The sequence below is a fragment of the Cydia strobilella genome, chromosome 2, assembly GCF_947568885.1.
Source record: "Cydia strobilella chromosome 2, ilCydStro3.1, whole genome shotgun sequence".
Taxonomy (NCBI): domain Eukaryota; kingdom Metazoa; phylum Arthropoda; class Insecta; order Lepidoptera; family Tortricidae; genus Cydia; species Cydia strobilella.
Window position 1 is genome coordinate 17,136,767 of NC_086042.1, and position 13,578 is coordinate 17,150,344.

Here is a 13,578-nt window from a genome sequence, read left to right on the forward strand (position 1 = left end):
AAATTCTGAACTTTAGAATCTGAGTCAATTACACTCTTTTTTTTTGGGCAGTCGTGTAAAAAGGATCGAAATCTTTCGCCGTTCGTCTTTCTGTTATATGTTTATTAATTAACTAAAATAGTGAAACAGTTAAATTTTAACACAGTGTTTAGGTATTTTGAGCGTAATAAAATTTACAAAACGCTTCTTTGCCGGCGTTTTTCTTCGTAGATCTTCGTTTTTAAAACTTATATGGTGCTGTATGTAGACGATTTTTGCAATAAGCGTTTTTCTATTCTATTGTACCCTCCAGGTTTTTGGATGCGACACGCACTTGGCACGTTTTTAAAAAGCATTAAGTACATGGTAGCATAGGAAATTTAAAAGAAGAAAAAACTTTTAGTACTTTACCACGTTTTTTTATTAAGAAATGTAACAATTAAGTAATAAAAAAAACACGGTAAAACCCTTGAATTCTTTTTTTAAATTAAGTCTATCCAAAAGTGAATTAGAGGAACTGCCATAGGGATCATCATTCGCCGCGTCAAGTATAGTAAAAAAAACTGGCCAAGTGCGAGTCGGACTCACGCACCGAGGGTTCCGTACTTTTTAGTATTTGTTGTTATAGCGGCAACAGAAATACATCATCTGTGAAAATTTCAACTGTCTAGCTATCACGGCTGATGAGATACAGCCTGGTGACAGACAGACAGACAGACAGACAGACAGACGGAAAGACGGACAGCGGAGTCTTAGTAATAGGGTCCCGTTTTTACCCTTTGGGTACGGAACCCTAAAAATGGTTATAAAATTTAATAATCTTATTTTTCTACTTTCTCCTCGGAAACAGAAGTGCGTATTTAAGTAGCGCGATTTTCTATCAATATTTTTAATGATTTAAAACTCCTGCCCGATCTCTAACATACATCGACATTGTTAGATTACGGGTATCGGGAACATATTGGACCGAATTACTTGGAAGTGTGTCAGCCGATAACCTGAAATCGAATTATCATCGATAAGAGAACATTATTTACTTCGCTTATTACGTTTTGCACCACTACACGTAGGTACTCGTACCTACTTTTATTTTTTCATTTCTTCAATCGTAACCTACTTTTAAGAGGCCGGTGTCGATTTTGGAGCAAAAATGTAAAATTGATAGATTTAGTCGTTGAAATTATACACGTTTTGTTACGTAATATCTAAATAACAAGTATTGGTTTCTATTAGCACGTCTTCTCATCTTGCCTTTTAATAATGAAGTCGCGAGCGTGCGTCACCGGTAATATATGAAGAGAAGGGGCAGTTTTTAAAAATTCATCAAAAAATTATGGTGGTAAATTATACAAATTGATGTATAAGAATAGTTTCAGCAAATGTTGTAGATTGTTTAAGTATCAAAATTACTTTGAAATTAAGTCGATTTTCAGAGAAATTGGCACTTATTTTGAAGTAATTTCTGGAGAAAATTGAATTCGTTTGACCTTCATTTCCTCGAACTAAGTCATATAACAAAAATGTAATCTGATAAAGGTCAAGTACAGAATATGTGTAATACAAATTTACCATTTTTAGGTGTCCAAACTTTACGAAATTTACAAATAAGAGCGACAAAATCAGTGATTTACGCGCGTTTACCTAAACGTCCATCAGAAAAAAATCATTACTAATTTAGTGAGTCTGTTTTCAAAAAAATGATCTGATAAAAGGCAAGACGTGCTAGCAAAAACCAGTACTTGTTATTTCAATTAGGTAACAAAAGGTGTACAATTTCCCAGACAATCTATCAATTTTACAATTTGCGCCTAATATCGACACTGGCCTCTTAACGAGTCATGGGGATAATTTTGGATAAGAGAGACGGCTGCATCCAGCACTAGCTATGAGTAGATTGAATTATGTGCAAATTAGAAACATGAAGCAATGTTTTTAGGTGCTTACATCTTTTTTATTATTTAGGGCTTCGCAGCCGAAAGGTACTTAAATGTAACTTTATTTATGAGTAAGTCTCAGCTGTCTCGTCGTCCATCCGTCTGACTACGGGTTGTATTTCAAGAACCGTAATAGATAGATAAATAAAATTCTCACAGAGTATGTTTTTCTCTCCTCGTCCTAGCAATGCTGAAGATTCCACCTCCTCGGTACGCTCGTGGTTCAATTTTGAACCTGTCGCTTGCTTGGGATACGGGTATCAATAGCACGAGGAGTAAAATAGCAACTTTGCCCCCCTTGTAAAACAAGTAACTATTACTGGTTGTGCTTATTCATAATCATAAGGTACCTGTAACATGTTAAACGAGTCATCATACATAAGTAGTGATCCTTGAACGTTACCAAACGAACCAGGACCTACAATCAATTCTCCAAAGTCAGACCACAGCAATAACGTCATTGCACTGACGTCATGTTCGACTCATCATGAGAAACAAGGCGTGACCTTAACTATTCAATTTATAGAAACACTTGAGTAATATAAACTGCAGGTAAAGGTAGACTATTTATATATGCCTCTATCAATTAAATATTTTTATTTAGCATGTCAATATTAAGCCACTGACTTCCTTGTTTGTTTTTGTTAATTTTCTGTTTATAGGGAACAGCCCCTAATGTGTGTGTGTGTGTGTGTTTTACTTATGTATTTGCGATCTGACATACTATAGGTACTCATTTATTTTGCTTGATTGAAGTCTCTCACTCAAACATACCTATGCCAAAATTTGGTCGTTGACTACATCATTTTATTTTTCATTAAACACAATTTAATTACAAGTATGGTAAAAAAATTATAACATGATACTTAGTCGTGGATTATGCAATAATAAAATATAGGTATGTTATATTTTTAACCAGGGAGAAAATAGAGGATTATTACAAGCTTTTATTTCACCTGTCCAGTTATAAAATTTTGCAAGTTAAATTTGACTCACTTCCCGGTTATGAAGCATTTGCATAGGTATATACATATGTAACTGTCATAAGTCGGGTGAAAATGCAATATTACCATCAAGCTGACCAAGCAATGGTACCATCGAGCTGATCTGATGATGGAGACAGGAGGTGGCCTTAGGAACTCTGTGATAAAACATATTGTGTTTGGGGTTGTTAGAATTGTCTCGATGAGTATTAGTTGCCTGTGGAAAGAAAAGTAAAGTCAGCGATAAAAGTTTGTACCAAAAATGTAATTTTTGCCAAAAACTTATTGTAGAGTATAAAATGATTGTCATGCCTTTTCTACTTTACTTTAAACTAATTATTAGGAATCAAGTTATCACCTAATTATTGTTCCTTATTTAAATTACTAACTACCTGACAATCTTTGTGATAAGGCGTTGATAATTTGATTGGCTATCTAAATTGTGGCTATCTCTAATAAGTATTTGCAAAAATTTCAATTTAATTTTCAGCTACCCAGCTGCAGAAGTGCATGGCCACTTTAGGAATTAATTCCATTCATAATGTGTTCGTGCATTTTTGCAGGTCGCACATTAAATTGGGTAATTAATGACACTTAAAATTCCCAATGTTTAATTTCTATGTACAGTCACGGACTTTAAATGTTGAGCCATTTAGGGTTGACTTTACATTGGTCATTTCATAGCGTTAGTATTGATAACCAAATTAGCGTGAACCTGTCTGTGACCGTACATCAGTTATGATTTTAAAGATTAAAGTGCAATCAAGGTTTCCAAATGAAAGTTGTATCCTAAAATAGCTACCGTTAAGCCGTTATGAAGTTACTTACGGTTTTAATTACCAAATTAATTTAATCGCATTTCTGCTACACCTCGGTCAATGCCAATAGATATTAATGCTGTTTTAAAATTAATTATGAATTAGGCGTAGTTTGTCACGTCACCATTTTCGGACGGGTTACATTTTTTACTATTAACAAAGATAGATATAACTCAGTAATAGATGGATACAGTCTAAGGAAAAAACGTGCCTCGAAAATCTTGAAAATTTGATTCTCGATCAGATGGCGCCACTACCTTTGGCCTACTCTCGTATAAAGGGCGTCGACGGTTTCGTTTGTTATTTAACAATTTTAACGCATATCAGTGAAAGGACATGGGTCAAATCATATAAAAATAATTAATGCAAATAAAAAAAACATTTATCCATATTTAAATACATTTTATCGTATTTTTATAAATCTTCATTTTTAGTATATCGATAGATGGCAGTGAATTTTCTGTGGTTACAAAATTTACTATTACAGTACCGATCTATCTTATTATATCCCTCTTTGCTATTAATGAGCTAAGTTGCAAAAACAGGTTGCTTTTTTTTACTTTTTTACATTTTACTATTATTTAAGAAAATGTAACACGCTCTCGTACTCGTACCCAAACATTTCTTTGCATTCAAAATAGTAGTAATTTGATAATATAATTTACTTACCTTTAACTAGTTTAGATCACAAAAAAAATGAAAACATGGTAATCAGTATTTTAACTTCTAAGTTTTCTAACTTAATTTAATGATTGTAGTCTAGATATTGACTGAGAAAAAATAGTATCAATATATTCTAGCTTTGCGAACTATTCTAACTAAGTATCTGAACTTGCTCTTATAATTATGTGACATTAGGGGTGTCAGTGTCATTTAAACAACATACAAAAACTTTCTTGGTTCATATGAACCAAGAATATATAATCCCACACTAGGTTTAAATAATCCCACGGGCTCGAAATAGACGAGACGATACGTTTTTGTTTCTATTTCTTGCTGTAATAATAAAATTATAATTCAATGCTAATTAAGATCAATAAGCTTGCGTGTTCATGCAATTTCATTTCACGGTCTTCGCTCGCAATAGCGCAACATATAACTGTAGTTGAAATTAGTTCAATATGCTAAGATTTTTATCGTCATTAGTCATTATAAATCATTGCTATCCGAGATGCTATCGCTTTTGCCATGGGTTCAACGAACTTTCCCTGTGTGCGGTGAAATGAAGATCTTAGTAAAGTACTATATTGTTATTATTATCTAGATATATAGATTTTGTGTCAAGTGGATATGATGATGTAACTTTATATGGTATTTATTGCGTAATATATTTATTCAATGAGATTACATAGGTACAGATAAGTAATACCTAACTTACAATTGCCCGCGGTAGTTTGCTCTTTTCTCGTTTAAACTTTACTTTATTTACAAAATAAATAGTAACCCTACCACGAGTCACTGACGTATAACGCTAACTTCTACGTAATTTACTTTTTTATTTATTTTTCTATACATCTCGCTCGCACTAATATGCCATACGCCAGTACGAGCGAGATGCATAGAAAGTTACGTTCACGCTAACGTTTGTGTCAGTACCAAACTGGTGGTACCAAGCTGTATATTAGGTCATCTCTCATACACCATGGATATGAAATCGAGACTTAATAACTATGTATAATTGCACAATCTGTGTCAGAGTCGCCTAACTTGGCGGTGCGGAATTGGTCACACAGACATCAGGGTCAAAAACTTTTGTGATCTTTCCTGTAGATATCATAAAATCAAATTTCCTTGTATGCATACAGGCACGTTAACACCTACTTCTTAAAAGTTTTATGATGATGCCTTCCAAATTTCCTAATCGTTAACTTTTGTAATGTCCACAGAAAAGACGGCCTGCCCGATTTCTCGAACGTTTTATACAACGGTTCAAGTCTCCCAATAAACCACCTTGCGTTGTCGCGCGCGACACCTTACTAGACTACTTACTAGAATAGAGTAACCGTTACTATTATCATAGTATTTTATATTTTAAAAAAGTTTTCTTTCTCAAAATCGAACCTCGTAAAGGTTTTGAACACCAGTAGTGGTGAGTGGATATTTGTATAAAACGTAAAATTTAAATCTAACTAGTGCCGAACTGAAAAAAGATTGCAACGTGTAAACTCGGTAACACCCAGCAAGACTGGTTTCAAGTTATATGACGGATTGCAACTTGAAAGTGAGCGAAACCAGGTTCGGACCTAGGTCATAAAATCTCCAAGGCTGACTATTGAGATATTTGAGGGGTGTTATTTGTATCGACCACTTCACTAGCGAGTCGGACGCTCTAGGGAATTTATATGTATTGGCGTGTACCTATACGAGTTCTGTTGTATTTTTTTGCGGTTGGTAACGCGCTTGTGACACCGTCGTTGAATTTAGAAGCGTCTATAGACTCCGGTGTCAGCTTATTATTCTTTTATTGGTATTTAAAAAGTAAATATAGATCCAGACATCACTGTAAGTACCTACTCACTGTGGTGACCCCGGCCCTTCGACTCGCAGTGAGAATATACGTCTAGTGATATTCCCGTATCACACCGTGCACCGAGTCATAGATCTGGAGAACCATTATAGTGCGTTCAGATTTTGTATAATTGATATGGATCCCAAAGGATACTAGTTCACATGACGTTTGGCTCGGCTACACGGTGAGCAACGTGAAAGCCCGGCCAGTAAAAGAGCAAAACTACTTTGGTACGAGAAAGCCCGGCTGTATAAATAAAAAACCTTGTCTATGAATAAACGATCTTATCACGATTATGTTATGATTACTATGTAATATTGTAATTTGATTCTTCGTTTTCCAATTATGACGTAATTTCGTAAAATAGTACTGTAACTTTATCTAAGTAAAAGTAGGTAATGAAACGTGTACGAGTATTCATTCTTTATAAAAAATTAATAGCGTAAGTAGTTCTCGAGATATTTAGCAATGTGATAGACACAGGCGGACGGACAGAGTCGCACCATATATATATTTAGATTTACTCTTCTAAATATGAAAATAGGTACCTATTATTATGATATCTGCGAGTAATAAAAAAAACCAGTTGTATTAAAGGTATATTATGATAATGAATTGATAATGATGATGATCCTTCCGGCCGATTTCGACCATGGCGATGGAATGGTGTCAAATACCTATACAGGATAGGTCTCTAAAGCCAGCTGAAAAATAAACTATATAAACACACGCTCAAAAATATCTTGACATCCACTCTATTGTTACCCGACCTCTATGTAGAGTCGATGTCCAAAAAATTGTTTTGTACCTAAAGGGAGGTTCATTTCATTCACAGCTTGCTGTATTCTATTTGAGGTAGGGGTAAATAATACTTAAATGATCAATATAAAGAATAATGAATAGAATTACCAATAATTAAGTAATTAATATAATTCTTATAGAGCACTTAAACATAGCCTGACAAATTATAAAAATTAAAATAAACTTTTTGTAACATGTTTAAATTAAATATTATAGAATAGTACAGTAGTCAATAAAACATTTAATTAGTTTTGGAAGAAGTCATTTTAATTGTAACATCACCTGTGGTTTATGCAAGTAGACAGTTTTCTTGACTAACAAGGCAACTGTTACTTTCTTTAACCGTATGACTTGATTGGTACTTACCTATTGTTTATTACTTTAACAGTTATGCAAAATGTCTTAAAAACTTACCAAACAGCTTCAAAATTCCGGATACAGTTCAAAAACCCCACATAAGCACTGTGCACAAAACTAAGAGCGTAACACATGCAGGCTGTGTTTGTGAGATTGTCAATGCAATGCCAACTTTCTACTTGAACTTTACCAATTTAAACTGAAACATGAACACTATTTGTACACGATAACTTAAAATTGCTCTAAATGTTTAAGATAAAGTTTTGTTTGTTTTAAGTATTGTTTTTATAGTTATTTGGTGACGTAAAAGTTTTCACGTGGCCGGAGCGAGCGGTCGGTCGCGGCTGCGTTCTGTGCGCATCTGAGCTAGCTCGCAGACAGTTGACCTTCGTAGAATCAAATGCGAGTGAAGTTAGGTACGACCGGTTTGGCTTTGGGCAAAAGTGCCTGTATGCTTTCTGCCTACGTATTTTTCAAGTTTGCGATGAGCTTTAGTGTCAGTTTTTGATTTTGGAACTAAAATTCTATTTTAGGGTATAAATATGCATGAAATCTACGAATTTTCCAATGGAAAGTTTCCAAATTTGCGAAATATCCCACACGAAAAGGTCTTGAATACACGTACATCACTCAAAGTAAAAAACAAAACTTCTGGTTTTTTTTTTTCAAAATGGAAAAATACCTTTCTTTCCTTATTTCTTTCGTATTTCAGAAACACGATAATTTCATTACTTTTTGGAATTTTTTCACAATTTGTTTTCATTACATTTGTTTCACCTGTGTGTCATAATGTTACAGAGGTAGGTGGTAGGTAGTACGAGTAAGGGTAAGTATAAAGCCCTCTTGTTTTTAAGGGGCGTCCGGGAATCTGGGAGACTTGTCCAGCTGGGAACCATTTAGACCTTACTTTTGTAACTCTTAAGGTCGTTTCTCCATACAAACCTAGTCCCCATTTTCCTCTCTGGATATTGCCATTATGGAAAATATTTTTACGTATACATACATATTTTATGCAAAATATGGAAATAATTTGATGTATAATAACCATAGCTATGCTCCTACGTTTGACTTTTTTCGATTTCTTGATTATTGTAAAAATTAGGAGCGCAAAACAGATTTCATACAAATTTTTAAATGCTCCTCTTATAATAATTAAAAGTTCAAAATAATCTAATTCGTAGCTGTGGTTGATATACAACAAATTGTGTCTAAATATTTTCAATAATGTTAATATTCAGAGAGGAAAATGAAGACTACGTTTGAATGAAAAGGCGATTTCGCGTGAGTCCTCCACTTTCGTCTTAAGGTCTCATTTGTTCCATACCGAATGCGACACTGTATAATCTGTCGCACGAACACAATTATAATAGATATAATTAATTTTGAACCGTTGTTGATGGCGTTCAACTTAGTTGTACTGTACTATAATTCGCATGTTTAACGTTATTGCTATCGGATTAAGGACGGCGTCAGATCAGGATTTAGTCATAACTCACGAAGCAAGCATGTTGAACATTGAAATTGCCCCTGACGTTCGGACGCCGATTATCTCAAACGGTTTCGCCGAAATCGAGCTTTGGCGAGTTTGTTTTAATTGGCATCAACTCAGGGGGCGTTGTACGGTTGCATGTTAAACATTTCGCCATGTACGACAAACTTAAGGGTTTTTAAGGGTTCAGTATCAACTTGTCTGCCACGTAAGTGTCGGACAGGCTGGAGTCAATGGGGTTAGCCAGTCAGAGTATTTTATAAAAGGCGCCAGTATAGGTTTTACGTTTAAGGTAAAACGTAAATAAATAAACTGTCTTTTCTACGAACAGTGTAAAACACTAGGAGCCATGTCCGGACTATACGGGGGATGGTCGACCTGTGAACCCGCACTCGCGAACTGCAGCCTTGGCCACGAAGGCGGTATGCACGGGAGCATTGTCGTGCATACCGCCGCAGCAGTACCCCTTTGGCTAGTTTTCCTCGTCTCTTTTCTTTTATTCATGCCCGCAATTTATGGATCAGAGAAGCATAGTACGCGCCATTTATAACGGTATTACGTTCTTTAAAATCGACCATCAGGATACCATGGCAATCCCAAAAGATTCAATTGAATTGAATTGAAGGTGCACCAGTCCACCAAAAAGCTGATGTGCACAATGTTTTGGGATTGCCATGGTATCCTTCGCTTTAATAGGGGGCTTTTCGTTTTTAAAACGCCACTCCATCGACTCGCGTTTGCTCTCGGGATTATAATAAAGCACCATTGTTTCGTCTCCAGTCACCAGCCGTTCAATTATGCTTTTAGGGTTTTCGCTACAGAGCTCCAAAAATTTAGAAGCACATTTCACGCGTTCCTCTTTCTGAACAGCTGATATAAGTTTAGGTGCCCACCTTGCACTGACCTTACTCATGTGAAGATGATCGTGAATTATGCGGTGGACGGTGCTCTTAGAAAGCCCTAGTCTTGCTGCTATTTCTCTGATCTTTAGGCGGCGATCACTTAAAACTTCCTCTTGGACGCTGTTGGTATTTTCAGAATTGAGGACCTCATCTCATCTTTCATCATGTCCCAGATCTTCGACAGCTTCCCGACCAAATCGAAACTCGTTTACCCATTTTTTTACGGTGAATACCTTGTGAAAAAGGTATTCTAACAATTCAGTTTAATTACCGCCATCGCCATAAAATACAATAACAAAACGAACGAAACTTCAATGAAATAATATGGAAATAACCAAGGGCCTGACACTTTTTGATAGATAAAGATAGTCTTATTGCGATTCCTATAAGAGGAAAGAGAAAATAGTGCCATGCTTTGTCCTTATCACTGACCGGGTGGCATCATAGGTAGGAGGCGAAGGCGAAATACCGAAATTTATAAGAGCGAGAGAGAAAAAATCCTATGCTGCCCAAATTTTATATGAATATTCTTTCTCTTACCCCCGGTCGCTAGGTGGCGCGTCTATATAATTAACTACGTGTATATACTATGTCTATGGAAATAAAGAACTTTAATTGACAAATTCCAACAACTTTTTTGAAAAAAAAAAAAAAAACTAAGATACGGTCCGAATTGCGGACGGCGGCTATAGTCAACTATAGTCGAGATTGATAAAAGTAGAATATTTGAAATTATAAATTTTTCGTGATAATCTTTGTATTTTTTTAAGTTTATTAGTTTAATTTTACAATAAAATACGTAAAATATAGTGTTTTATAAAATTTTAAACTTATTTTCATTAATTAATTAAATATTACGAATTCATACGCGTGTGTTTTGGAACGATGCGTTCTTATTCTTACTTATTTCAGAGGTCTATTATAAACCGTTATTATACCGTTGAATGACTTTTGAATTTTTTTGTCTTTTTCTTCTTGCTAATGACGTGAAAGTGACAGAGGGAATATAATCCAAGCATTTCGTACTTGTATAGGAATTAATGCACGTTGAATTGACATTGGAATATAAAGGTCACTTGAATGTCATTTTGTCTCACTGTTTTTACGCAGCAAAGTACCCTTGTTCGAGCTGCTGAGGTGAAAACGTATTTTAATATAAAACATCAAAGCACGACGTATGATATTGAACCCAAGGGAACTCTTAGAATTGAAATACAACGATACAACCATACAAAGTTGGTTGAGCGGTAATTTATTGCACAGTCAAGTTCGTAATTAAATTACGATGGATTAAATATCTGGTTTTGGTTGGTTCGGTTTTATAATTAATAACAGTTACACTGAATTACCTGATTTTGATTTAGGTACCAACGGGTTACTTTTTTTGTTGACAACTAAGTTGAATGTGTTGAGTACCATGACCATTTTCATGAAATTTTTGCACTTGTTTTTTCCCGTTGTAACTATCGATATTTGAAAACGTTGCATATTAAAGTTAGCTGAAACATATACCTAACTCTTTTATCAACCATGAACCCTAGACGATATACCTACATAGGTATGCGTGTAGGGTTTCTGCGTGCACACAAAAATGTACATATTTACTAATGTACAGTCAAGGGCATAAATAATATAAATATATATACATTCCCAAAGTTTCAAAAATATGTGCACGCTCTTACACCTTAGACAATAAAGTCGTGTTCACATATTTTTGAGCCATTTGTCTTGCCTGTTGCCTGTGATTTTCTGCAAATGATTTGAGATACATCAGCATTTATGATTCAGTGGTATTTATGTGGTTTGTAAATGTAGGTATTGCGTACATTTATAACGTACGTCGTTACTATTGATGTCAACAAGATTTCTGATGAGATATTTTGTCTCTCAAACCGAGTGAGAGCACCAATGGTTCGAGTTAGAAATGGGTGCTTTCATCCGAGTAACTCGAGTTAAACATTCTATTTTGAATAAGACAAATACATGGTGTATTAAAATAAACCTGCCAAGTGCGAGTCGGACTCGCCCACCGAGGGTTCCGTACAAATTTAACTGTATTGTTTTTCTAAAAAATTATAGATTTTAGATTTTTCCCTGTACTTACTTGTAGTGTAAGACGATATTACTTGCCAAAATTTAGTTCTAGGTCAACGGGAAGTAAGTATACCCTATAAATTTTCACTTAACACCCTTAAAATTACCCAGTATACACTTGTAGTATTTCTTCAGTTAACTTAAAAAGGTATAAGGATCGTTATTTATGGAATTGGGAGCTAAATATCAGAATGGAAATTATATGACAAATCCATTAAAATGCCTATTGGGTCGAAACGTATCACTTTTAACCCTATTCATAAATAATTTAGATAATTAAAATGAAAATACGAATTTATTGAACGTCAGGACAGGAATAATATCTTTGCATTTACTTTTTTACGAAAAGCGATGGACGAGCTCATCACATCACATCATGTTAGGTATTGTTAAACGGGTTCTTGACGTATTGGCAAACCTATAACCGTCTCTTTTCAACGCGTTGAGTTTTTCATAAGGACGTCTTGCATTTTTTACCCGGCAAGCGTGACAAAAGGTGCAAACCTAGCGTTCGTTTTTTGAAATTTGAATTTTACACTTTTAAAGAAAGCTTATAACTTATCAATATAAGTTTTGGTAAGGGGTTTTCGAACTTAGTCTTTCTCTGGTCTTTCTATAAACTTGCTATTCGAGAATCTCTTTGTGTGTACGCAGCTACATAAAAGGATGGTAATTTAATGAGTAGATATCAGTTACAACTGTTAAATTACTCGTCTTTATTTTTTCAAAAAAAAATGTACCATGTTTGATTAGCATAGTCGCCAAGACAAAACTTGGCGTGGTTTGGGTTACTTTTTGCAGTAAACTGTATAGTATAAGTGTATAGTATGAAATTTCTCAAATGATTTTTACGCCTAAGACCCTAATCTTTTAAACAAAAGCCATTGTTTATTTTAAGTGAGCAGTGGGCTACCGTGTCTGAGCGCGTGCCAACGTAACAATGTCGTTTAAAAAGCGCTCGCCTACATTGAGGTGGTCGATGGTACTACATTATCAAAACGTGTTACATGTACTTAAGTTTGAACCTTAAAACCACCACGATAAGCCGCTTTTTAAACGACATTGTTGCTTTGGCACGCGCTCAGACACGGTAGCCCGCGCAAAATAAACAATGGTTTTTGTTTAACAGATTAGTGTTTTAGGCGTAAAAATCATTTTAGAAGATACATACTATACTAACATTTTAATTTGTAATCATGTGAAAAGTTAGAATGGTCCTACATAGGTACTTACATATATGCTACCACGATTAGTTGCTATTAAGTTAAAATATTCAATGGGTTTTGACGTTAATGGCAAAATGCTGGTTTTACGACTATATGTATTTACTTACAGATTCTATTAAAGCGTATTCTTAGCACTGCTATTTCCTTTTTTCATCAGTTTTAATCGTAAAACGTTGGCATCAGCCAATTATGGTTTTATTGTATTACTATTAAATCAACTTGCAATAAATACTTAAAGCGAAAACGACTAAACGCAATTGTAAATTAAAGGAGACGCGTACATATTATACCTTTTCATTTCGTGAACTTCACCTTCTCAACTACATCAAAAGCCCTCATCACCTAAGTAACACACATACACAGCTAGTTTACCTTTTCTTATTGGCAATATATGCATTTACAAAGACTGCTGTTTCTTAGAAAATAGGTTTACATCTGCATCTCTACATTGTTTGAAGAGAAGTTAGCCCTGATGTTATAAGGCTG

At 34.8% G+C, this 13,578-nt stretch overlaps 1 protein-coding gene across 1 annotated transcript in view; it reads right to left on the reverse strand.

The window, feature by feature from the left end:
* Window positions 1–7,922, reverse strand: part of LOC134752371 (uncharacterized) — a 134,250-nt gene extending 126,328 nt beyond the window's left edge. The window contains exon 1 of the mRNA XM_063688068.1: window positions 7,439–7,922. The gene's annotated coding sequence lies outside the window, so the exon portion shown is untranslated. The remainder of the gene's footprint in view (window positions 1–7,438) is intronic.
* Window positions 7,923–13,578: the final 5,656 nt, after the last annotated feature.